This window comes from Ambystoma mexicanum, chromosome 3p (genome assembly GCF_040938575.1).
Source record: "Ambystoma mexicanum isolate Mex_15411 chromosome 3p, UKY_AmexF1_1, whole genome shotgun sequence".
In the NCBI taxonomy this organism is placed as follows: Eukaryota; Metazoa; Chordata; class Amphibia; order Caudata; family Ambystomatidae; genus Ambystoma; species Ambystoma mexicanum.
Genome location: NC_090925.1, coordinates 1,108,294,188 through 1,108,319,135, shown reverse-complemented (window position 1 = coordinate 1,108,319,135; position 24,948 = coordinate 1,108,294,188). Strand labels below are relative to the sequence as shown.

General features: G+C 44.6%; 1 protein-coding gene across 2 annotated transcripts in view; it reads left to right on the top strand.

Annotated features, from left to right (window-relative positions):
• The window catches only part of ARHGAP26 (Rho GTPase activating protein 26), a 2,838,701-nt gene that overhangs the window by 476,687 nt on the left and 2,337,066 nt on the right, over positions 1-24,948 (top strand). The gene's annotated exons all lie outside the window — the stretch shown is intronic.

The following is a 24,948-nucleotide window of genomic DNA, read 5'->3' as shown; positions in this document are numbered from 1 at the left end:
ATTGTGCCCTGAAAAGCAGCACATGGCCATAATCGGGGTAAAAATAACGGCACCAGTCTCCAGGATTGCAACCTCTCTTGCCACATACTAGGTAAGTACTCAGGACTCACTTGCCCTTTCATCATTTCCCCTCCTCAACCCCCATGCCTGGCTTTCAACAATACTCTGCTTTATGAAGATGACTTGAACAGTACACCCCCCGCCCCCCCCCCCCCCCCCCCCCCCCCTAGTACTCAAATATATAAATCCTGACATAAATATGCTACGCACAAAGTGTACAATTGTGGCATTATTCCACCATCTTGACCTGGAGAAACAAATACCAGAATGCAATTCGGCAAAAGGCAGACAAAATTTTCTTTGTATTTTCAAGACGTATAACAACATTTAATGTGTGAAAACGTAAAACTGTTTGTGTTTACAAATGCAGGGTTCATATATGATGTGAGGAAAATATTGGTGCGTTAAATATGAACATCTGAAAATGATGTAGCTAATTTTAAACTGTTTTTTGTGATGCATTGTAATTGGCCTGGAGGAGAGCGTAGATTTCGATAGCTAACTGGTGCTTTGTGTGTGCTTTCAGGATGAAAATGCCTGTTTGCATTTCTTAACACAGAAACTTTACAAACATCTCCTCCAAAACAATGGTCTCTTAAATGGGCTATCACTTGTAAATCATCCCCTCTTTAAATGCTCTGCCTGACAAAAGAGAGTGATAAGTAGTCATTAAGGGGCCTGTAGCATCTGATAGGTGTTGGGAGTTGGTGTTGGTCTCTAGAAAGCCACAGGAAGTTGTGAGGCGACATTGCGGCCTCATGTGAGCTTATTACATGGAAGCCGCACAGCCCCCTCAAACCAATATTCTTGGTATAGTTCTTGGTATAGTTGAGGCAGGCACTGGTGCCTGCAGGGCCCCTCTGACAGCAGGGCCTTTGGCCATCACAAAGACTGCCCATGCCTCGGACCGGCTCTGACAGTAGTCCTTTAATTTGGGCAATTATAATGCTCACACATATTCCCAAAAATAGCCTCAAGGCTCCTATACTTGGACAGCTCAACGCAAACAAGTGATAAGTACACAAGAGCACTTATATCAGAGGGAAATAACAGAGAACCGTCCACAGAAATGTCTTAGAAACCAAAAGAAACTGTGTTGTCTTGCGATACAGTTCAACAACAGCACGTATTAAGTCATTTTGCAAAGATTGTCCAAACATAACGTTTTAATTTGTAGAGGAAACCAAGAGGAGTGTCGGACAGGGTTTGGCTTTTTCTTTATTGACTATGGGGTGCCAACCTGCCACCCATTGTGGAGGAGCCAGAGGCAGCCAAAACACGGAGTGCCTGCTTAGCTGCCTGTTGCAGCTCAGGGCGCGCTCCTTGGCTGGCTTTCATGTGCAGGAAAACAGGTTTTCTTCTAACAACCATTCTCCAGCGTGCTTACCCCGATTGTGGCCATGTGCTGCTTTTCAGGGCACAATAAAGGATACATGTGCGTGGACAGTAACATTTTTCAGAGGGCGGATGCAGCGTCCTCCATGCCGCACTGAGCCTGCGAAACCGCCTCCAGCGGCCCCCCGCTGGGGAGCTGTCCAACAGGCATCCGTCTGCTCCTTCTCCCCTGGCCGGCCCCTGCCCGCCCAACCCGGTGACCCTGTATTTGCGGGTTTTCGCGTTTGTAAGTTGGTGCGTCTGTTAACATGAAGCCATGTGTAAATGAAACAATGCAATTGTTGCCTGGGTGCTCGTGTTAATGGGTTAGTATGTAGAAGAGTGTGTGCCCCCTCCGCCCACTGCCCTTCCAACTTAGCAAGGTGGAACCTCTTGCCAAGCACCACGTTTAAAGTTATTCTCCCATCAGAACCTGGCATTGTTCAGAGCGTTTACTCGGAGTCTCTTCAGCTATTAAGGTTCTTTTCCCTGTCGATAGTCACACACACCAGTGCTTCTAGGGTGAAGCGCTAGGGGACTATGCAGATGAGGAGTGGGATGGTCGAGCCTCAGGGCTGCGCCGCCGTTACTTGCCTTTTCTTGGCTGCTTAGAGGCGAGGGGGAGGCTATGATCTGGTCAGCCACGGCAGAGGCACCTGAATCACCCCCTTTGCCGACTCCAGCTGGAAGTACATGTCTGAACCCTCAGACTTGGAAATGGGAGCATCCACGTGGCTGCCTGGGTGCAATTGGTAAATTGCAGCTAGCGCAGTGACGTTGGCTTGAATGTTTAGTAGGCTAACGAATAGCGAATAATGAACGATGACGATTTGGCAGTAGAGCTGAGGCTTAGCATTGTGATATGGTCATAGAGTTGACCCGGGCCAGTGGGGATGGGAAACTCTCTCAACTTGGGGTGGGAGGCCTACCAGGGGTTTCACCACAGCCAGTTCTGCCCTAGAGGCATCATGTGGGACTTGGGAGGCTTCCAGGCCCTGTCCCTCCTGCTTCTACCTGCCTGCATGAAGAATGCCACCTGTTCTTGTACCGAGCCTGTACTGCACCACGCTGGCCAGTCTTTCTTATCCTGTACGACTGAAACATCCATACAAAGAAAGGTAGGTAATACCATAACCCATAGACACCAGTGACGTCAACATCCAGCATACCTATTGGTGGAAAATCGAGCAAGCAACCTGACTCAGAGAGCCAGCAGAGAGCTGCTCCACCCAGAGTAGCCCACACATCAGACAGTGGATCTAGCATGCCACGCAAAACAAACCAGAGCAAGTGGTATAACTCCAGTGAGTATTTGGAGCGGCCCACCCAGTGTGCCAGGTATCTCCGTTCACCATGTAAAAACCCCACAGACAATGCCCATACCTGTTGCAGGCCTGCACAGCAAGCCCCAGACAAATTGGCATAACCAGCACTCTGAAAATCCCTAAAATTAACGGGTACATTATCTGTGATTGCGGCGAGTGAACATTGTTTAGAACCAGCAGACCTGTATACGAGAAACCGGGGCTAAAGGCAAAGCTTATGTGTTTGGTCACCTGTAACTCCTCCCCCGGGGGAAAGCAAGGCAGTGGTTGCCCTGGGGAACTAGCTGAGCGAGAGAGCTGATGGAGTGAGTAAAGGGGGAGATTCAATGGGGCACAGGAAACATGAAGTTGTGGGTTATTCGGGTGAAGTCATTAGAAGAGGTAGGCGACTAAATGAACAAGAGGAGGAAGGACGGTGCATAGGAGTGGTGAGGCGGATTACTGAAGGAGTGTGCAAGTGGTGGTATTGGTTGTTGGGATAAATTGGTACTTTAGTATGATGGTGCGTAAAAGGAGCGACAGTCTGAATAATAGAGTTAGGTGTGTAAGGTGGGTGATTGGGAGATGGTGTGGGTGGAGAGGGGAGCGTAGAAGTGGTGTGGAGCGGCGAAAGGAGTAACAGTGGAGTGATCAGTAGTGGTGGAGAGAGGGGGGAACGTTTGAGGGAGAATGGGGTATATCTGTGGAAAGGGAGGGACAGGGAAGACGGAGAGGAAGAAGGTAAGGACAGTAGAAGACCGGGGAAGGCAGAATAGTACATCAGGGTGAGGAGTATAAGGTTGTGAAAAAGAAGGACCTAGTTGGAGGTTGGGGGGGGTCTGGGTATGTGGAATGCACCTTTTTGTTACACTGCATTGAGGAACCTAGGGTAGGGGCAACCTAGAGTGTACCCTGGGCGAGATGGTGCTAAAGGGGGTTTGCCCTTAGGCCAACACCACCAGCCAGACATTAGAGGATACCAATCTCTAAAGGCCGTGTTCGGGTCGAGTGTCCCCTGGGCTAGGGAGGGAATGGCTCACACGAGAAGAGAAGAAGGGGCGTCCTTGGCGAGCCCCTTTACCCTTCATCTACTAAACTGTCTTCGAGAGTTGGTGTGTTCTTGAGGCCGTCTGTGACCATGTAAAAACATCAGTAGTTTGTTCCTTCAGTTCTTGTAGAGCCCTTAACTTGCTGCTTTCCAAGAATTCCTTTCTCATCCACCCCTAGGTGCACCCTTTGCATTCGCTGTGTTCAAAATGGAGGGCAGCTGGAAGCTATTTAGCTCCCGATTGTAGCCTAGAAGAGCCTGGTTACCTTGATACCAACAGTCACTGGAAGGTACTTTTGGTTCTCCAGGCCATCTAATACCGAACAAACACACCTTTTGGAATTTAAACCTGTGTGTTTGGGACAATCTATAAATAAACATTGGGGCACAGCTAACCAACATTTTAAGCATAAGGGGGTCATACATAATGGATACAATTATAAGTGTGCATGTTATGTGCAAGCTAGATTTGTGGAACGCTATGTACTAGCTCCTTGTTCCCCAGTGGTAGTACTTGGTCACTGGTTAAAGCTGGATACCCAGGAGCTAACTTTAGCTGCTGCTTACCCAATCTTAATTGCGACCCCTGCATAGCACTCTCTGCCTGTATGATGCAGCCTAGCTCTTGGCCGTTTCATGTGAATGCAGCTCTTTTCCCGATGAGTCATGTATTTTTTGAGCGCTTCTTAGCAATGCTGAGAGCGTACATGAAGGGGTGGCAAATTTGTGCACTATTCAACATGGAGGTGCAGCAACCGCAGTCCTGCCTGATATCATTGCTGAATGGAAAATTCCTATTAGAGCGAAGTGTTGCGCTTTAGTATTGCTTTTACATAGACTCTGTTCTGGTTCTTGGGGGTTTTATAGTTTGATTGTGTAATGAAATGGTGTAAGCATTGTGTACGATTATTTAGGTGCCTTAAGATATAAGCAATCAATTGTGTAAACGCAAATTAAATACCTATCAATGTAAGTGTGCATTAGCCCTGTCCAGTGTGACCCTTTCACATAACTGACCGAGAACCGTGGTAAAGCGGTAACCACAGCGGCCCACACTCTCCCTGGACCTGACTTGATCATTCTTTTGTATTCTCCACCATAGCATAAATAACTGTCAGTAGAGGAATGAGTTTGATTCGTGCACTGGCTGCCCTTTGACTTTTCTGGCCAAGGAAGAACGAATTGAAACGATTTCGACCAGGTAAACGGGAGTAGTCCTAATCGGCACTATTCCAGTAAGCGGCACCAAATAGTGGCCCTACACGCCTCGCACATAGGCTTGCATTTGGACTGGGCTTATCAGGCGCGCTCTGTTCTAGTTCATTATTCCATCTCTCACCAGAAGGAGTCCTTGTTTAAATTAATATTCTGATTGTGGAAGATGGTTTCATAGTCCGCAGTGCAGATGGGCAAGTTCACGCCCACATCTGTTCTTCCCGGTCATGTCATTATGCCAGAGCAGCAGCTATTCTGAGTCTACATTGCCAGAAGACTCAGATCTACTGATCCCCAAATGAGAGGCCGCCTTACACCAGTGTAAACGGCTCTATATGATCCCGAAATAATTGAACTGCCGAATAGGTACACACACGAAAGTAACATACTCGTGAAAAGAACTACATTTTTTTTTAATTACATATATATTTATTGTTGTTTTTCGATACAAATTGATCTTTACAACAATTAAAATATTTTTACATTATCACATTCCTGTCTTATTAAAACATCATTATACCATAAAAGCCAATTTCACAATACCAGATGAGCTCACATAACGGTTCTTTACACAAAACCTTATTCACATTTAAATACTATGTATGAAAAATGTAACTTATATTTACCCACACATTATCACCACCTCCATTTGAATATACCATATACAAAAATTAAAATCAATGATTTCTCATCAGTATATAAATACTTGTAACACTTTCAAGCATATAATGAGTGCACTGCCACCTCATCAGCTGATGTATTTAAAAGCTCATTAACAGATCTATCTAAGCAAGATTCCCTACTCTTTAGGTTCTTTTCGATGTCATATAACAGTTGCACTAAATCTATGATCAAAGGCATTCTATAGCCCCACATACATTGTATCCAAAGCATTTCACATTGATAAGATGATATTTCGTTGTAATATTTCGACAGGTTAGTTTGCCGTGCTTTTGTAAAGTAAACACAATGTATAACAAGATGTTTCAGGGTTTCTTTTTGACGTTTTTTGCAAAATCTGCAGCCTTCATCTTCCAAAGATACACAGTTAGACCATTTCTCAGTATGCTCTGAAGTTGGAAAGAGGTTGAATTTAAACCTCATATAAAGAGAGCGAAGCTTGTGACCAGGGCACAGACTCAAATATGGCAATATAGGTGACTGTTTGTGTCGAAATTTTGCGTACTCTTTAAATAAGGCATAAGACCCAATTTTGTCTGAGTTCACTGCCCAATCATATTGTAATAGTTTGACCTTAACAACTTGTGGACGTTTTGTTAGATCTTCCCTTTCCATAGCTAATAATGCCAGCTTTTCATCACACTTTTTTCCTGCTTCAGCTACAGATGTTGGAACACCCTTTTTAAACATGTTTCCAAGATCTTCATAGAGGGAGTTCAACAATGGGTCTAATATTTTTGCATGGGAGGCAAGCTTACGCCACAGATATTTAGTAGCCAAGGATGTCAGTCCTAATTCATGTATAATAAGCGAGTTTGGGAGTGACATAGGCAAATGTAAGACTTTCTTCCAAATTTTCCCTTGGATTCTATTTAGCATGGGACCAATTTCCAAGTAGCACAAGTCTAACCCATATATAATAATTGCCTCTACTTTGAGCTTGTAAAATTCAATCAGGGGAATCATAGAAAAATTGCAAATTCTTGAGTAAATCAGTTTCATTTGTGCAATTAGTGGCATAACTTTAATTGAAATTTCTACTTGCCATTTGTTGATCGAATCAGAGTTGTTCAGATTATACCCCAAATAGATCATACCCAATGACCGAGGGATCGGCAGGCCCTTTATTTTCCATTCATATCTTACAATTTTTCGCTTGTTTGTAAACACCAAAATATGGGATTTTTTTGGGTTCAATTGGAGAATGCGATTTTCACAGAATTTTACAAGACATTCTAATTTGTTTTGTAGCCCGAAGGGCGTTAAGTCGAACATAATCAAGTCATCCGCAAATGCCAACCAATCCAAATTAAGGTCCCCTAATTTGATCGAAAATGCGTTACACGCAGACCAAATTGTGGCTATCTCAGATAAATACAAATTAAACAGTGTGGCTGCGAGATTACAGCCTTGCTTTACACCTACATAAGTTGGGATAGGAGGTGTTAAAGATCCTTCCTTGTCGATCTTAATCCTGTAATTTGTATCAGAATGTAACATTATGATCATTGCTATCAGATGAGCTGGGATAAGAAGATCTTTCATCCTTTGCCATAATAATTGTTTGATTACAGAATCAAATGCCCCCGATATATCGACTAGGGCCATATATATCGGACCATGTCCTTTCTTCCTAGTCGATTTCAGTAGGTGGGCCAACAAAGTTGAATTCAACTGTGTGCCCATGCCTTTACGAAACCCAGTTTGAAATTGTGAAATAATTTTATGTTTTATAATGAAGGCGTTTAGATCTTTTGATATTAATGCAGCAAAGATCTTTGCAGAAATATCAATTAACGCTATAGGTCTGAAATTGTTGGGATCATTCAATGGACCCTTTTTATGTAGTGGGATTATAATCGCCGTTAATACAAATACACTACATTTAGAATGTAGTGTATTTGAGTAGGAACACTTAGTTAAAAAAGACACAACTTGCCACCCCGTCTCCCCCCCCCCGCCCCCTCCCACCAGTGTGCTGCTAATTCTTCACCCCAATCTTCCCTTGGGCCAAAGTGGAAAAAAGTCCACCATTAGTCTTTTATCCGGAATCCTCTCGCAGCCCCTTAAACTGTGCCCTTGACACCCTTCATGATTAATTCGATCTCCTTCTTGCCCTCAGCGAGCGTGGTTGTGCCCATCCCCCATTTCGTTTTAGCTTCATCCAAGTTGCCAGTGTAGTGGCTCCCCTAACATGACTGTTCTTATCAGCGCCCTCTTCCCATCTAACCCCGCCCTGCCCCCATCCTTGTACTTTGCTCTGCCCAGTCCACAGCACAATTTGGAAAACCGGGGAGCCGGTGTGAAGGCACTCACACTAGGAAGTGTCTACCATTTGCTCCCTAGTAGAGCTCGTGTACTGCTAGTGCAGCCAGACACTCGGTGATCTCCAGAGCACGGAATCTACCCCATGACTGCCCGTATTTGGCTTTCATTTGTTTGTCAGGTGTGTGTTTTCTAAGCGCCAACATGCATCCCGGGCGGCCGGGCTCACCGTGAGGTCCCAGCATTCACTCTCCGCCATTTCCATCACACCACATGCCAGGTGCTCGCCCGGCGGATAATGCAGCACTGCTGCCTGATTATTCAAGTCCATTTCATCCACACGTGGGCAATAACCGCCTTAAGGACCATTGCAGGTCATTGATCCGCTTTATCTGCGGTGATTGGACGGAGGTCACTATCACACAGCTCGGGCCTTTCAGAGGCGATGTGTCCAGGAGTGCTTCACCCAGCAGTGGGAGGGTGAGCTTTTCCAAGCGCATAAAGCCCTCTCCTCCAATATCGTCCTTCCTCCAGACCTGGTGGTGCAAGTTCCCACTTTTAGATGCGAGTTTTCTGCTAAATGTTGAGTTTGTAAATGTTTTTTAATCAGTTTGGCCATTTAATGTTGCCTGCAAAATCGCCCACCCCCACCTGTTTTATGACGTCAGGATTGGCGGGGCTTGTTAGCGCTACCACGAATACACTGATTATCACCCAGCGGGCATGAGCCTATGTGCTTGCTCACAATCTACTGATGTCCAATGCCAGTCTGGCTGCCCAAGAGCACACTATTTTGTCAAATGGCTAAGCCAGGATTGGAGCGTGGTCTCCGAATTTCAGTGTCGAGCGTCACTGCGAGGCAGCATTTTATTCTCGAAGTAGGAGTCCCTTGTTCAGCCAATAAAATGCACTTTAGGAATTGGTAGCCCCTGGCCACTAAATTTGCCCCTAGGTATTACCAGAGTCGCGTCCCCTCCGGCATCATTTCCATTTGTTCTGCATCCTTTATAGTGGGGTTGGTTCGTTTTTTCTAGCATGTAATTTAGCTTTAAATAATAAAGTGTCCATTACACATCTTATATGTTAATCAAATATACCTATAACGTGAGCTTTGCTGTAATTTCAAGGTAGGTTAATTATTTCTAACCTGCTTATTGATCAGTGATTGTTGTGGGAGACCAATTGGTCTTCTCGAAGTTTGTAGCGCCCATGCACAAGTGCGAACCTCTAAATCTAGTCTGAGCAAACACGCAGTCATCAATATCTCATGTCCTACCGCCATCTAGTGGTAGTTCTAAAGAATGCTGGCAATGGCTTAGATTTAACATGTTGGACTTATTTACACACAAGCCTCTGGGCGCCCGATGAGGTTGATCATTCCTTGGAAAAGTCAGCCCACGGAATCCTTCAAGGTATTTTTGTCATTTCGCTTGTACTCAGTGCTGGAAATGATAAACTGTGTTATCCCACCAGCCAGGGGTAGGGGAGTGGTTTGTGCGGGGGTGGCGGTGGGTGGGCAGGGGTTTGTAAGTTAGAGGGAGAACTCCGGAGATTTTGGCTCAGCCCCAACAACCACCCATGAATACACCTTTACATTGCAGGAGCTTCATTCACAAATTACTAAAGCAAGGAGGAGCATTCCCTATAATGTTGCAAGCAAATTACAAAAAGGTGCATATCTTTTTTTATTATACAAAGCTGTAGGTGAATATTTTCTGCAGAGTACAATCCTGACAGGAATATTCACGGGTGTTCTAACCAGACCTTCCAGTACTCTTGCAGGTAGTCACTTGACTTTGGTCCTGAGGACCTGAGTTCAAACCCTGGTGTCGCCATCAAAACCAGATTGCACAAGTATTTTTACTGGATCCGAGATCCAGGGAAAGATGTTTTGACAGATCTCGGATCCTGGAAAATCCGGCCCAATGACCAGAGCTGCTTGTACTTAGAAAGGTAGCACCAGCTAGGTTTTAGCCCCCACTTGTTTCGATAGAGCTGACATGTCAAAGACTACACTTTATCCACAAGGCTTTTCAGCTAGAAAGTTCCCCAGCGAACTCCAACCAGGTCCGTCTACTACCATTCTCTGATGGAGTCCAGTCATCTTATTTTCAAAAAGTACATTTTATTTGTGCAAACCATTTACTTATGTTTAACTGTCAGTTTGTATTGGTTTGTTTGAAAATTCACCACTTCTCCGTGGTGTTTTGAAATTCCGGTGTATCGCTGCTGGAAACTGGGAAAAAGTGATCCATGCTCAGGGATGGGAGGCTGGGAAAAAACAACTCCCACTCGGGCTAGAGTTGGAATGGTGATGGGTAACTGATAGACTTGAAAAACATTTTTTTTTAAATACAAAGCTAAAATAACTCCTTGTTCTATAGAGCTTACTTGAAATGTACACAAATCACATAGTGGACCAAGTCTCACAGGAAATGCCACCCATTATAGCCAGCCCCATGACTCGCTCGCTGCTGTGCGTGCAACAGTCTAGCGTTACTCATGCTTGAATGCAAAACAAAGAAACCTCTGGGTATTAAGAACGTTATAAATAACCAATTATATATATTATATATGTGTATGTGTGTGTGTGTGTATATGTGTATATATATATATATATATATATATATATATATATATATATATATATATATATATTTTTTTTTTTTTTTTTGATTTTACTTTGCCCAGTGCGTTTCGTAAACTCAACTGGAGTGTCTCCGAACTTATTTTGCAAAAACGTTAAAATGATGGAAAAATATGTTTTTCATTTTAGGCCTTAAATTTGACAATGTATTTGAGGAGTACGGCAAATGATCTCAGGACGCTTGCAAGTTATTTTCACAAAGAGACGCCCTTTGTATGTGCTGTGACGTACGCGCAATTTGTTAAAGTTAAATGATCAGAAAGGTGCATGGGATATCCCCACATGTGCACTCCTGTCTGCAGTCTTTGCCCCTAAAAAAAAAATCATTGAGACTGTGAGGATGGCTGATGGAAAGCTTGGCACCTGGAACTGCCCTGTCTCCATCTCTTCCAGTTCCTGTGTCCGCTAAATGCCTCCCTCCCCCACAATGGGCGTGAGTAGGTTATGTTACAAAACCCTTAGACTGTACTCATCAGCACCGTCATGGTCTACCCATGGAAAAGCTTGTCCAGGTTGGGGTGGCACATTCTATGCCCGCACAAACCTAGCTGTGAGAAAATGCAGCACTGTGAAGGGGATACAGGTGTAGGGTGCAATGATATGCCTACAGTTACGATCGACTATAAGGTAGACTTGCACAGACCCCAGGGGCGACAAAGAGAACTACTTGCAGGGGGTTCCGTTTAGGGAGGGAAGGCTGGGAGTCCATCATGATTAGTTTGTTGGTGGGTCTGCAGCTGTGCTCCTGTCAATGTTTATTCCTGGGACCTTAACGGCACTTTTGGGGTTCTTGGGTCTGCGTCAGCAGGGAGTTCCCTTGCTGCCTTCTGCTAGGAGAGAGCAAAAGGTGTTTTCCCTCTTAATCTCTCGGAAGACTCCTCCCTCCCCCCAGCACATCATTAGGCAACTCCTCCCACATTCTTGCAGCCTTTTCCTATGTCAGATTTACTGCATTCAGTTGGGTGTAATGGCCCGTGCTTTTTGGTTTGAATACACGGGTGGCATTTCTATCCCTCTTCCCCCTAATCCTAACAGAATGGCGCATGCATTGTGCTCTTAACGGTCAGGGATTGATGGATGTAAGGGTGGATGACTGCCTGTGAACTCCCCTCCTTTCTTTAAGTCTCATGCTAGGGATTGTGGAAGGGATGAATATTTAGGTTAAAAGAAAGGACCCTCAATGCTAAGAAACATGCAGTCCTCCCCTTCTCCTTTCCTGGTGTGCAAGAGGCAAAGAACAGCATTTGTCAGGCACTCGGCTCTGGGGTCGAGCCACAGGCCATTTGCTCTCAGAGCTGCCCCAGCAGTCCCTTCAAGGTGGGAGAATCTGGCAGCCCAAGGTAACAGAACCGCAATGTATGACCTCACCTTGTCACGTATACTGAACAAGGTAGCACCACTAAACAAGAAATAAGTTAGAGAAAATCCTAGACAGAAGAGGTGGTATACCTCGGAGCTCATAACCCTGAAAAAAGAAGTGTCGCACGGAACACTGATGGCTTAAACACCCCACCGATACTGATAAAGCTACCTGTAAGAAATGTCAACAATTGTATAAAGCGGCAATATTTGAGACTTTTTTTTTTTTTTAAAGCAAATTAACTGGGCTTACAACAATTCCAAAACCCCTCTGAAATCCTAAAACTAGTGTAAAAACCTAAATCACAATCATTACCCATCTCCCCGACTGACCAAGACTGTGCTGATGCCCAGCCTGACTTTGCCGATAAAATATCCTTGGCTCGGAATAAGATCAAGAAGGACCAGTCTGTCAATAAATCCCACGATTTGGATGGCCAGATATCCTACCGTGCTAACATCTCTAACAAACATCATCTAATCAAAAACAGTCAAAATTCTATTTTAAATCCATCACAAACCCAGACAAGGAAAAAACAGTGGCCACGATGCACCTATCCTCATTTACCGAAAACATCATACCAGCCAAATTCATCTTGGACAATAAAGGTATTTTTTTCACCTTTTCTCACCAGACTTGTAAATGCATCCTTCCTTCATAACCATGTGCCGGATATCATTAAGGGGGTTCCCACCACCCTCCCCCTCATAAAGAAAGCAGGTCTGGAGCCTAAAGACGCCAAGAATTTGTGGAATATGTGAGGAACCTGAAGGACTTCTTTTACCCCGGTGTCGTCCTCTCAGGTGGTGTGGAAAAGGCCATCACATTTGGATCCTGACCCCGGGGCAGATATGCGAGGGAGGATCACCTGGGTGGAGAGAACCTGGGGAGAGGATATCCGTGGGTGATAAATGGTTTCCCTTTTCAGAATGAACCCTCTATCCCTCAAGCCTTTGTAGGTTACTGCCAGCCCTTTCCCTTTTCTTCCCTTCAAACTGTCCCCCAGAAACACCATTACTTTATGTAAATTGTTACAAATTGTTTACTCATCAGTTATTGCTCCTGAAGAAGAGAGTTAAACTCTCGAAACGCGTAGAGCTCTTGAACATTTGTTTAATTGATGGTGAAGTATCATTATTAACTTTATTTTGAACAAGGAGTGAATTGAACTCTTGTGTGTATGTGTATATAAAACACCAACTCTTAAAACCTCAATGGTGACAAACCAAGTAAATTGACAGAAAATTGTTTGGATATATATTCCAATATCAAAAGGTGTGCAGGGGACGGGAGTTCCTATTATCAATAGGAACTCTATTTTGTTCATCACTTCATGATGCCTTTACACATATCACCAATTGCAATTTTCCTACTAAAGATTATTGATAAAATGGCAACTCTACAACTTCAAGCCTACCTGAACACCACTCTTAAACTACACAGTCAGGATTCAGATCGGAGCACAGCACAGAGATGACCCTGCTCGACCTCCAACTCTGTATGCTTGAGATCCTGGACAAAGGGAAAACAGGGCTATTCGTCGTGTTGGATTGTTCGGCAGCTTTCGACCTTCTCAACCATGAAAAGCTGCTTCACACCTTGGTCGACCTAGGAAATTGCACTCAGGAATCAGTAAAATGGGGTTAGTCTTTTTTGTCCCATCAGAAATCTACAGTATGCTTGGGTCGCGCTTCTTTAGAACCGTCCCAGTCCTTTGTGGTGTGCCCCAGGGAGCATGCTTATCCCCCAACCTTTTCAACATGTACATCAGACCATGTTGTAGTCTTCTTGAGGGAATGGTGGTCTTTTTTCGCATATCACACTGATGATACTCAGCTGAACCTTGAGATCAGTGGTGAATATGACACTGACAGGGCCAATCTCCCACATTTATACAATACAATTGAACTTTGGATGACCAGCAACTGGATGTGTCTGAATGGAGCGAAGACAGAGTTGCTGATCTTTGGATCCTCTTAGGCCCAGCCCAAATTGAATGCCAGCTATTCTAGTTTCAACATCAAGGATTGCAACATCCCTGTACTAGTGAGGGAAAGTTAATACCCTAGTTATCCAGCTACAATCATCCTTTAGATCAGAAGCACATGTGAACCCGACCACCAATAATTGTCAACATTACCTCAAACTGCAAAAAATATGAAACCATTAATTTCTGAGATAAATTGCATAACTACAGCATGGGCCATTGTACTATCCAGGCTAGATCACTGTAACACCCTATTGATTTGCACGAACAAAAGGTGCCTTCAAAAACTCCCAAGTTCTCCAAAATGATACTATTTGTATCATAAAGGGTATCTCTCAGAGAGAGCACACCTCTTCCAGTAGGCAAGTTATGCACTGGCTTCCAGTCCCAGCACACATTCAGTTTAAGGCTGCCACCCTTGTCCACAGATGTTTATACGGCAGAGTTCCAGCCTACTTGTAAACCCGGTTGACCCTATACGAGCCTAAAAGAACTACGCTCAGCTAACCTGTTTCTGGCTGACTGTCCCAGATTTAAATGAACTGACTGCTTAGGCAGGTCCTTCCCTATCGTGGTAGCCCATTTTTGGCACTCCCTATCTCTGGAACTACGAAAGAAAGTACATTTAAAGCCTTTCCGTATGTCGCTAAATACTTTCCTCTTTAGCTAAAATGGATAGCCCCTGATTTTCCAAGCCTACCCCCTGCCTTCCGCTCCTGTTCCGTCTTCTCTGTTCGTCCTATTATGTTTTTGTGCGCCCTAATGCCCATGGGGTTTCGGCGCTATATAAATAAATGAGTGGACGGATGGCAAGAAACAAAGTGTGCAGGATGTGGGTTGCCAATTGGTATTGCAAGGACTGGGAGAGTTTAGCTTTATAATTCCTCCATGCCAAAAAGAAATTGCTCCCAGACAACACATAGTCACCCGACAACAGTAGTGCATGCCCCAGGCCAGACCATACCGCATCCCTGTCCATGATTCCCCAACTTGCATGATTTTGATGAGTCTCCGATGGTCAAATTGTTCCTGTTGGCCCTTGAGTTTTCTGCAGCATGGGCTCAGGCAGAATGGATAGAGGAGGCAGGCTGGGAATTTGCAGGGATAAGATTGGGCAGACTTCTCTGGTTTCTCTCTCACTTGCTCTCCTTTCTGTTTGTACCATTTCTATCTGGGAACCTATGTGGTCTTTGAACGGTCTTTCTAAATCGGGGTTTTTAGAAATCGATTTTAGCTTCACTTGGTATTGCAGCTTGCACATAGCATTGCGCAGATCTAACTTTCATATAAGATGCACACTTAATCATTTTGTCTATTATTTATGACACTCTATGCTTTAAATGTTTTGGTGAGTCCTAATGTTATTTTATAAATCACCCCCAACGCACAGAGTTAAATTCCAATAGGTGCGTTTGTTCGGCATTGGTTGCCTGGGGAGCCAAATGTACCTTCCAGTGACTAGGCTGCAAGCAGGAGCTAAATAGCTCCCAGCGCCCCTCACCTTTGAACACATAAGGCTACACCTAGGGGTGGATGAGAAAGGAATGCTTGGCAAGCAGCAGGTTGAGGCCTATGCAAGAACTGAAGGAGCAAACTGCTGCAGTGTTTTTCGGGCAAGGAGGTAACCTGGTTGTCATTCTGGCTTCCAGATTTGCAGTGAATTTGGGACTTTCGTTGTTCAGACCAGAGAGGAGATACTTGCGTTAAAATTATGGTTACTGCAATCTTCTCCAAAGGGGATCTTTCTGTGCGAGTTCTCTGAGCACAAACACTGCCGGTGAGGTCTGAGCAGTATGTCCAATGTCATCTTGGATTCTACTGCAGGCCTTTGGTGTATAATATAGGGGACCGGTTCTGCATCCTTTCCCTAGGGCGTCCCTGATCACTCATGCAGCAAGAAACGCTCAGAAGAACATAGCAACACCAAGCTCTGATCAGAGCTTTTCCTTCTGGAGGCGTAATGCATCTAAGGCCCAAAATGCTCCTGCTGGAGGGGCCACTGCCCTTTTACCAAATGCTCAATAGTCGTGAGTGCATAACCCACTAATGCACATGCTCCTCCCTTCTGCCACGATTTGTACCATGGTATGAACCCCTCATTATAGCGAGTGGAAGAACGCTTTTTATTTTTATTTTTTATTTTTTTTACAGCCTGCTTGTCCCGTTTAGTTATTTTGTTTAGTGTTTCTGGCACTGCCGCCCTTTGCAGTGAGCAATTTATTGATGTGTTACTCTGGGTCTTTCTTGCTTCAGATTCTACAGGTTTCAGTTTCCCTTGGCGATGGTAAGGGGTGACACTGGCAGGTTTGTGTGTAAACTGGAAACAAAGAAGCAGGGATGAAGTGGGCGGCGCAGAACAGGGATTGAAATGAAGATTGGATAAGTAGGAGCTAAACGTGGCTCCTGGGTATCCAGCATTCACTATTGACCAGGAGCTACTGCTGTGGAATGAGGAGCTAGTACATAGCAGTCTGCAAATCTAACATCCACATAAGATGCAGACATATCATTTTGACCATTATTTATTAACCCTTATGCCTATATGGTGTATATATGTGCCCTAATGTTTATTTATAGATTGTCCCAAACGCACAGAGTTCATTTCACATAGATGCGTTAGTTCAGCATTAGTTGGCCTGGGGAGCCAAAGTAGCTCCCTTTAGCTGTTGTTGCCAAGCTAACAAGGCAGCAAGCAGGAGCTAAATAGCTCCCAGCCCCCCCTAATATTTTGGACCCTGCAGAAGACATGCTGTGAATTCATGCAACATCAAAGAAGTCGATGTCGCCGCAGGGCTGTTGGATGTCACATTTTGAATGAGGACGAGGCAAGAGCCGCATAACCTAGTCATGAAGCGCACACCCTAGCCGGCCTACTTGCCGGTGTGACTGCTGGCGGGCAGTAGCACCAGGAAAAGGGATTTCCCTTTTTCTAACGTGCTTCTGGTCTTTTCCGAGTCGCATTGCGTTTCTTTTCCCTTCTGAAAACGACTGGTTTTAATACATCCTTAAACATGCGGTCTTACTTTGATTGCTTGCTTGTAAAAACATTGTGGGTTTGGACAGGATCCAGTGGCGCGTTCTCAATGGAAGCCTAGTGTTGTGGGGTGGGAGGTGGGGCGGAGCGCACGTTACTTGCATGGATCCGCCAAAGGCACCATCTCAAGTGCGTCCAACGTCCCAGCAGGCAGAGGGATGTGTGGAGGCAGGAGCGCCTGCTTCTATGGAGCACAGTTCCCCGTTCCAGGCTTTGCGTGAGATGCCTGTTTGATGTACTCCTAATCAGAAATGGTTATCACCCTTTGCCTATGATTGGTCATTGGAACCTAGGAGGCCGTCCAACATGCAGAATGCAAATAGACGTGTTCGCCAGATTCCTTTTGGACTGACTCCTATTAGGACCGTGCTGATGGCAGCTGTGTAGCGTAACCTTTTGGAATCATTGCATCAGTTCCTATCATTTCAAAGCAGCCATTTCTAAACGGTGCCTGGAGCCTCATTGCTCTAGACTAGAGGTTAATCAGAGCAGACGAGGCACATGCTGCCTCTTTGATGTACTGGTGGAACATGCGCAGTGGTCCGAATTACTAAATGTCACGTGATGGAACTGCCGGTCCGTGATAGGATGCCAGGTATTGGTGCTCTCCATTCACTTCTTCTCGCTTTTTTCATAAAATGTAATGCCGATTTGCTGTGCGTTTATATGTCTAGTATATGATATTGTCACCGTTCAATCAGAAGTTGTAATGGTTATAATGATATGTTTAAAGAATAGACATTTCTCAGTGAGCCACCCTCGGGTTAGAACCTGCGATGTTCAGGGTTGTTCATTTGGCGCCTTTTTGATCGTCTTCCCCACCAAGCTTGGTTGTTGAGGAGATACCTGTGGTGTAGAAGAGTTTATCACACGTGTTTTGGTGCAGTGCTGTAGCATGCCAGAGGAACAATGATGTGAGCAGATGCAAAGTGAGCGTTTGTAGTGGTGCATAGCTGGGATACTGGAGCGGGTGCCCTTGGTGTAAGCGGCGCGTGCTTTATCACAAGAATCTTGCCCATAATTAAAAAAGAATGTGCATGGAATTGCCAAGACCCCTACAGTGTCTATGGAGTATTTTTCAGAAAAATACCAGCCAGGCATTACTAAGGTGTGTGCCGGGGGCAGGCAATGAATTATGGGGTTAGCAGCACAGGGCAGCACTGGACTGGGTCAAAATTTCTGAGGGCAAGCCCAAGGATGTGGAATACCTTCAGCTCAAGCCTCCCGCGGATCGGTCGGGCTGCTCCTTGATTTGATCTTCATTTGAGAGGAGCTGGTAGGGGTAGGACAGTGAAGTGGGGGCGCAGTGGTGGGGGGTTGGTGGTGAGAGATTGAGCTAATGAACATTAAACAAAGGGGGAGTGAGAAAGGAAAAGTGTTTGTTGTCAGGACATTTTTAAAGCAAGTTAGAATGGGGATATGTACGTTAACATAATAATTCCAGCATTGTTAATGATCGGGGAGGCAATGTGTGTGTGTGTGTAGTCTGCGATGCCGCTACCTGATCAGTGAGTGTTCTGGGGGACAGAAGTGTGATCTTCCTCAGTAATTGTTGCCTACCTTCCGGGAGAGTTTTATCACCAATTTCCATAGTGTTGGCATGCTCTCTGTTTTGGAGAAGCGAGTTTCTCCTCTGCCTGTGCTGTACCTGTCTGTGTGTGATTGCATTGTGCACCGCTGCCCCTCGTGCTGTATTTAATATGCATGTGTGGTGTAAAGGAAGCTTTTACTGCTGCCTGGGCTCCACTGTGTGTGCGCACGTTTGTGTGTGCTGGAAAGATTGAAGCATGCATTTCTAGAGTCTGCACAATACTTGTGTTTCTAGAGGGACAGAGAGACTCCTCCACAGCTGCTGCCTATTGTGTACCTATTACTGTTGGTGCCTCCACAAATTACCCTCTTACCCAGGGACGTCATTTAGGGGTCCCAGAGTTCGCAACTGCGACCTCATAGGTCTCCCTTGCGACTTTTTTTTTTAATGCAAACTCCTGGGATGTGGCCAGCACCATGTGGCTCTTTACTTCTAGAGTGGCTGGCTTTCTTGTTCAGGCCCCTTTAAAAAGAAGAAGAAAAATAAGAACAGGAGTGCCACAAGTCTAACACTTTCAGCACTGACCCTAAATAAGAAAGAATAGGAATACCAAATAATGTGTCTTTCTGGAATTCTATACAAAATTGCTAGACTCATTAAAGGTTTATTTCAGGCACACTTCAGGGGGTCAGTCACTTATTTCGTCTGTTCTTAAACACCTCAACTCGGCCTTTCATCCTTCTGAGGTGGATAAATGAGTACCAACACAGGTTGGGTGATATTGGGTGTATATTTTTTTCTATATTTTTTCTATATAAAGCGCTTAAGTGCTATATAATAACACATCATTATCATTTGGTCATGGACGTCTGCTTGCATTCACAGTAATTTGGTAATATGGGCCTATACACACTGATCTTAACGATACATATGGCGATCCATTCTTGTATGAAATGTACATCACATTATAGTGATATCGTAACCATATTTTTCATAGTGTACAATGCTATGTGATGCCACTTCCTGGTTTGTCAACGGGGAAAGGTCGTGTTCCATCGCTTCCCATGATATCACTTCGGGGTTAGGTCAAATAACATCACTTCCTGTGATGTCATAAGGGGGTCAAGGGTTGTGTGATGTCACTTCCGCCACCCCAGGCATTTTGGTGAAATGACGACCCTGCTCTTACCTTCAAGCAACTGTTCTTCTGTTTGATGCTTGTTGCCTGAGAGTTTTTGTTTGCTGTTCCCAGTTCCTTACATCTACTGCATTAGGTTTCGAGTTGTTGTATATTGCTTGGGAATGGCATTTCTTTAGGGAGAGTTTAACAATGTGTTGAGTGGCTAGTGCATCTCCTCTGCGTGGAGCTTGTGGATTACATCTCTTGAGCTATGCACCAGGTTAGTCCAGGTACCAGGCGCCTGCAGCTAGGAAGATGTGAATCTCCTCTGCAGTCTGCAGGGGAGCTTGTGGACCACATCTCTTGAGGTGTGCACCAGGGGAGTCCAGATACCAGGCCCCCTGACTTTTCCAAACAAACCTCTTGAACATGACCTCATCTTCCAAGTGAAATTCTGACTTGCCTATGCAATGTACGTTTCACTCTGATCCTGCCACAGAAACTGTCGCTCTGTCCATCATTAAGCTTCTTATTTATGCACCTCTCTTTGAAACTAGATTCTCTCCTCCTTCTCACTCTGTTAACACTGAACATGGTCAGCCCTCTTCACTTCCTATATAGGGCCCTGCTTGGTTCTGGTTCTCTTCCTATCTTTAAAATCACTCCCACTAATTATCCTGTTTCCCAGACCCTTCCTCTGCAGTGGCCTGCGTGGTTCTTGTTTTGGTGGTCTTATCTTTTCTAGCTACACACGCCCCTTTTGCATCTGCAATCTCTTTGTTGCAGTGTCTATGTCCCAGGTCAGTGACTTATGATCTTTTTGCTGTGTTGTGTATGTGTGTAACTTTGAAGAGGCTGATGGCTGTAGATTTGTTTTCATCAATCTATTCCCTCCATCCAGAATAATATGACTGTTACACTTGTTGAGCACCCAAATGGGGAATAAATCACCCAAAGCTCCTGTGGTATAAAAGTAAATAAAACCCATTTTAAAGTCTCTAAAGCTAAATGCTTCGCTAACTCAAAAGTGGGTAATGGAAAGAAGTCTGTGAATAATAAAGCCTAGAGCACCTTATTCCTCTTTCCGAATAGGACTGGTTACTGAATTGTATGAAATTACCTTAATGAATGCGGTAGAAATTAGAAGGCAAATCTCAAAGAGTTGAGAAAACTGACTTTGTTGGTAGGGACTTCAAGTCCTATAATTCCCTCAGTACTGGAACGAGGAAGGGGGATGCAGAGAAACACTAATTAGAAGATGACTCCCACAGTAGTGTAAATGACCTACATCTGAAGTGGACCGAGAGGCTAAAAAAAGCCCTCTAAGATCAGGCATTAGAGAGAGAAGCAGAAAAGTGGAATAAGAAGAAACAGCATGGGCTGAGGTTGCAGCTGGAAGTCTGTCGAGAAAAGATTCCAGGGCCACAGAAACTCCAGAAGGCGTAGCAGGTTCGGAGAGAGTCTTTGCCCATGACTCTCCCAGCTGCAGTGGTCATGCAGCAGGAAGCGTGAGGAGGAGATGCTTGCACAATAAACATTCGTTGTGCAGAGTTGGCTCGGCGGGAGACAGCAGCGGCGAGGGAGGCGTTCCCTCTTTGGAGGTTCCAGGTAGAAGGGTTGCACCTGGCCCTTTCAAGAGCAGAGGAGGCTCCAATCTACAGTGGCATAAGCATAGAAGGACAAGAGGAACTGTCCACCAACTACGAGGACCTGCAAACACTGAGCGGAAGGTAATTGAGCGAATTACCCGGTGAGTTTTGCAGCTTGCAAGTGACTCCGGAGCACTCCAATTCTGTGTTCGTGTTCATGGCAGGCCACGTCACACGTGAGTGGGTGTGAGTGGAATACCAAACTATGGGAAACCAACAAAGTGATGCTTGTTGAAATGAAAGGACTGTATAAATAAGCGCATGAGAGTGTGGAAAGCACAAGAACCCCATGGAAAATCTGTAAACGGTCTGAAAGCTTACAAGCAATACCAATATAACAGGGCAAAAGGGAAAGTTTGAGAGGCTTAAAGGGATGGTCTAGTAAAAAAATTTATTTAAAAAATAGATAGGCCACATTAAAAAAAAAATACTAGCATCCTCCGTTTTAAAACTTCCGATGTAAAATTTTGAGCTATTCAAGCTCAAAATTCGAAAAAGCAAGCACAGGGGCGCCGCCATTTTGTGAAATGGAGGCCCTCCTGTGCTGGCTTTTGCGGCACTAATGAAGGAAAAGCCAGCCAGCTGTAGTAAACAAAGTCTACCGCTGGGTGGCTTTCCCTTCATTAGTGCCGGGACTCGGAGGACGCGGACCGGAGACCAGAGCAGGAAAGCTGCAGCTGAATCTCGGTAAGTGCTATTTATTTTTTTTACTGGAGGAGCCCGGAAAACTTAGAAATAAAACTGCAGCTTTAAAAACGTTGTATTTATGTTTGCGGTCGCTTTTGAAGCGACCGCAAACATAAATACAACGTTATTGTGTTGGAAAACGCTGTGGTTTTTCTTTCCAAGTTTCTCAGGCTCCTCCGGCTCGGAGGAGCCTGAGAAACTTGGAAAGAAAAACCACAGCATTTTCCAACACAACCGCGTGTGTTTCTGCCTGCTGTGGCTATCACTTTGGGTCTCCGGTGCTCCCAGGGGAGCACCGGAGACCCAAAGTGATAGCCACAGCAGGCAGAAACACACGCAGTTATGTTTACATGCCGCGTAGTGTTTCTACCTGCAGCTGATTTCCCATTTGGGGCTCTCGGGCTCCCCGTGGGGAGCACGAGAGCCCCAAATGGAAAAGCAGATTCAGGCAGACACAACACGGTTGTGTTGGAAAACGCTGCGGTTTTAAAACCGCAGCGTTTTCCAACACAATAACGTTGTATTTATGTTTGCGGTCGCTTCAAAAGCGACCGCAAACATAAATATAACGTTTTTAAAGCTGCGGTTTTATTTCTAAGTTTTCCGGAAAACTTAGAAAAAAAAACGCAGCTAGTGCTTATTTTTTGTAAATTGTAAATTTTTTGGAGATTCAGCTGCAGCTTTCCTGCTCTGGTCTCCGGTCCGCGTCCTCCGAGTCCCGGCACTAATGAAGGGAAAGCCACCCAGCGGTAGACTTTGTTTACTACAGCTGGCTGGCTTTTCCTTCATTAGTGCCGCAAAAGCCAGCACAGGAGGGCCTCCATTTCACAAAATGGCGGCGACCTTGTGCTTGCTTTTGAGCTTGAATAGCTCAAAATTTTACATAGGAAGTTTTAAAACGGAGAATGCTAGTATTTTTTTTTTATGTGGCCTATCTATTTTTTAAATAAACATTTTTACTAGACCATGCCTTTAATGATTGTGAGACTTACCGCTTGTGTGCTATGAAATACAGATCTTCAGGTGATGGAAACCTACACTGCCAAAGCCAAGATAGAGGAAACGCAAGACTACATATTGGTCATTATTTGTCTGTTGGTATGGAGGGGAAAGAATGATGGCAAATAAAGTCTTATAAGAGCACTGATGTGGTTCCTTGTTTCCCCCGCTACTTGTTTAAAGTTTGATGTTAAAGAAGCCTAATGTAGTTGTTGTTTTCTAAAGTTGGAAGTTACCACTGAAGCACTTTTCTGTTGAAGTAGACGGGCAGGCGAATATACCGGAGTCACTCTAAAAACATTCCAGCCATCACCTCTTTTGTTTTGCTGAGTATACCCGCAGGGCAAGAAGTTGTTGCCTCAAAGAGCCTGCCAAAGGAATGAGCCAGCTAGTAGTTGATGGAAGTGCTGATGTGTGGTTCTAATAGAAACAAGTAATGTTGACTTGTAACATTTTAAGAAGAATTGTGAAAGCTTGTTGAGGAAAAATTACAATTCTTTCGAAACCAAAATTTCAGTAAACCATCCTGATAAAGACATTTGTTGTTACTACAAAGGTGATACCTGTTCTAACTCCAGGAAGAGTTGGGATAGTTTATTTCTTTCTGAAACCGAAAGTCGTGACAACTATCTTGACATGGGCTATTGGTGTTGTTTATTTGGAGAAGACAAATGTGAGACAGTTCTTATTCCAGGAGGAGTGGGAACTTGTGATGTCGTGAGGTACTTTTATTGAAGCAACAGAACTTTGATGTAATTGAGGATCAAACCTTAAGAACTGTATTGGAACTTTGTGCTCAACCACATTTTCCTTGTTTCCTTTGAACTGTGGAGAACAACCCTTGTCCAGATCTGGGGGAGGGAATCTCACCCAGGCTGTGAGAAGAGACATTGATCATATTGTGACTCAGATCATATGTTATGCACTATTATTGAACTGAATTGCCATATATTTCCGTTTAGCTTTATTTGTTGTATAAGTGTGAGGGTCAGATATCCTTTTGTTTGAGTGTTTTCTTTAGTTTATTTTAGGCAGGGAAATACTCGTTACAGTAGGGGTAGGGAGGCGTTTATCCACCCTGTTTCTTTAATAAACTGGCTAAAGTCGAAAACTGTTTAGAAAGCTGTCTGCCTCACATGTCTGACCCCTCACAGTGTATTCTTGAATCTCTCTCACATTTTCCAACCTGTATATCTGGGTTCTGCAACCTTTAGCTCGCCAGAGGTTTTGGACTATGACTGCCATGAGCCCTAGCCAGCTTAGTGTCATGGGAGTTGTACTTCAAACCATCTGGTGAGCATCAGCTTCCGGAGCCCTGCTCTAGATGCTTAGACCAGCACTACAATGACTGAAAATCTGGAATTGATAGAAATTACTGAAAAAAAAGGTTCGACCTATACAAAAAGTTCGTAAATGCATGCCACCAAAGGTTCAAACACCAAAAGTACAAACCTTTGGTGGCATGCATTTAAAAAAAAAAAAAACGCTGCAGGGGTGTCCCCGCAACACCCTGCTCACTATACCTCACAGTATAGTGAGCAGAGGTTGCGAGGGGAAACCCCTGCAGCTGCCCCAAAAAAAGAAAAAAAAGAAAAGGACCCTGCGGCGCCGGTTGCCGGTCACGGAAGTGAAAGGGAACTGGCGCTGCTGGGACACAGAGCATTTTAAAAGGTACGTAGGGTGTGCATTGGGGGTGTGTTTTGGGTTTTGTAGGGTTTTTCAAATTGTTTGCATGGGAAATATACAAACCAATTGTGGTGCGTACATTTCTCATGCAAATGGAAAAATTCTGCGATGGAAAAATCACGTAGATCCGAAAATCTCAGACATAAACATTCTCATTCTTATCTTAGTCTTCCCTTGACTACCTTACACGTCGCCCTTTTGCCCGTTTGATCTATTTTTGAGGTTTAGCAATTGTACATTTGTGAGAGTATTTTAATTGTTTAATGACAGATTTGAACAGTTTGCCAATGAATAATGTGCC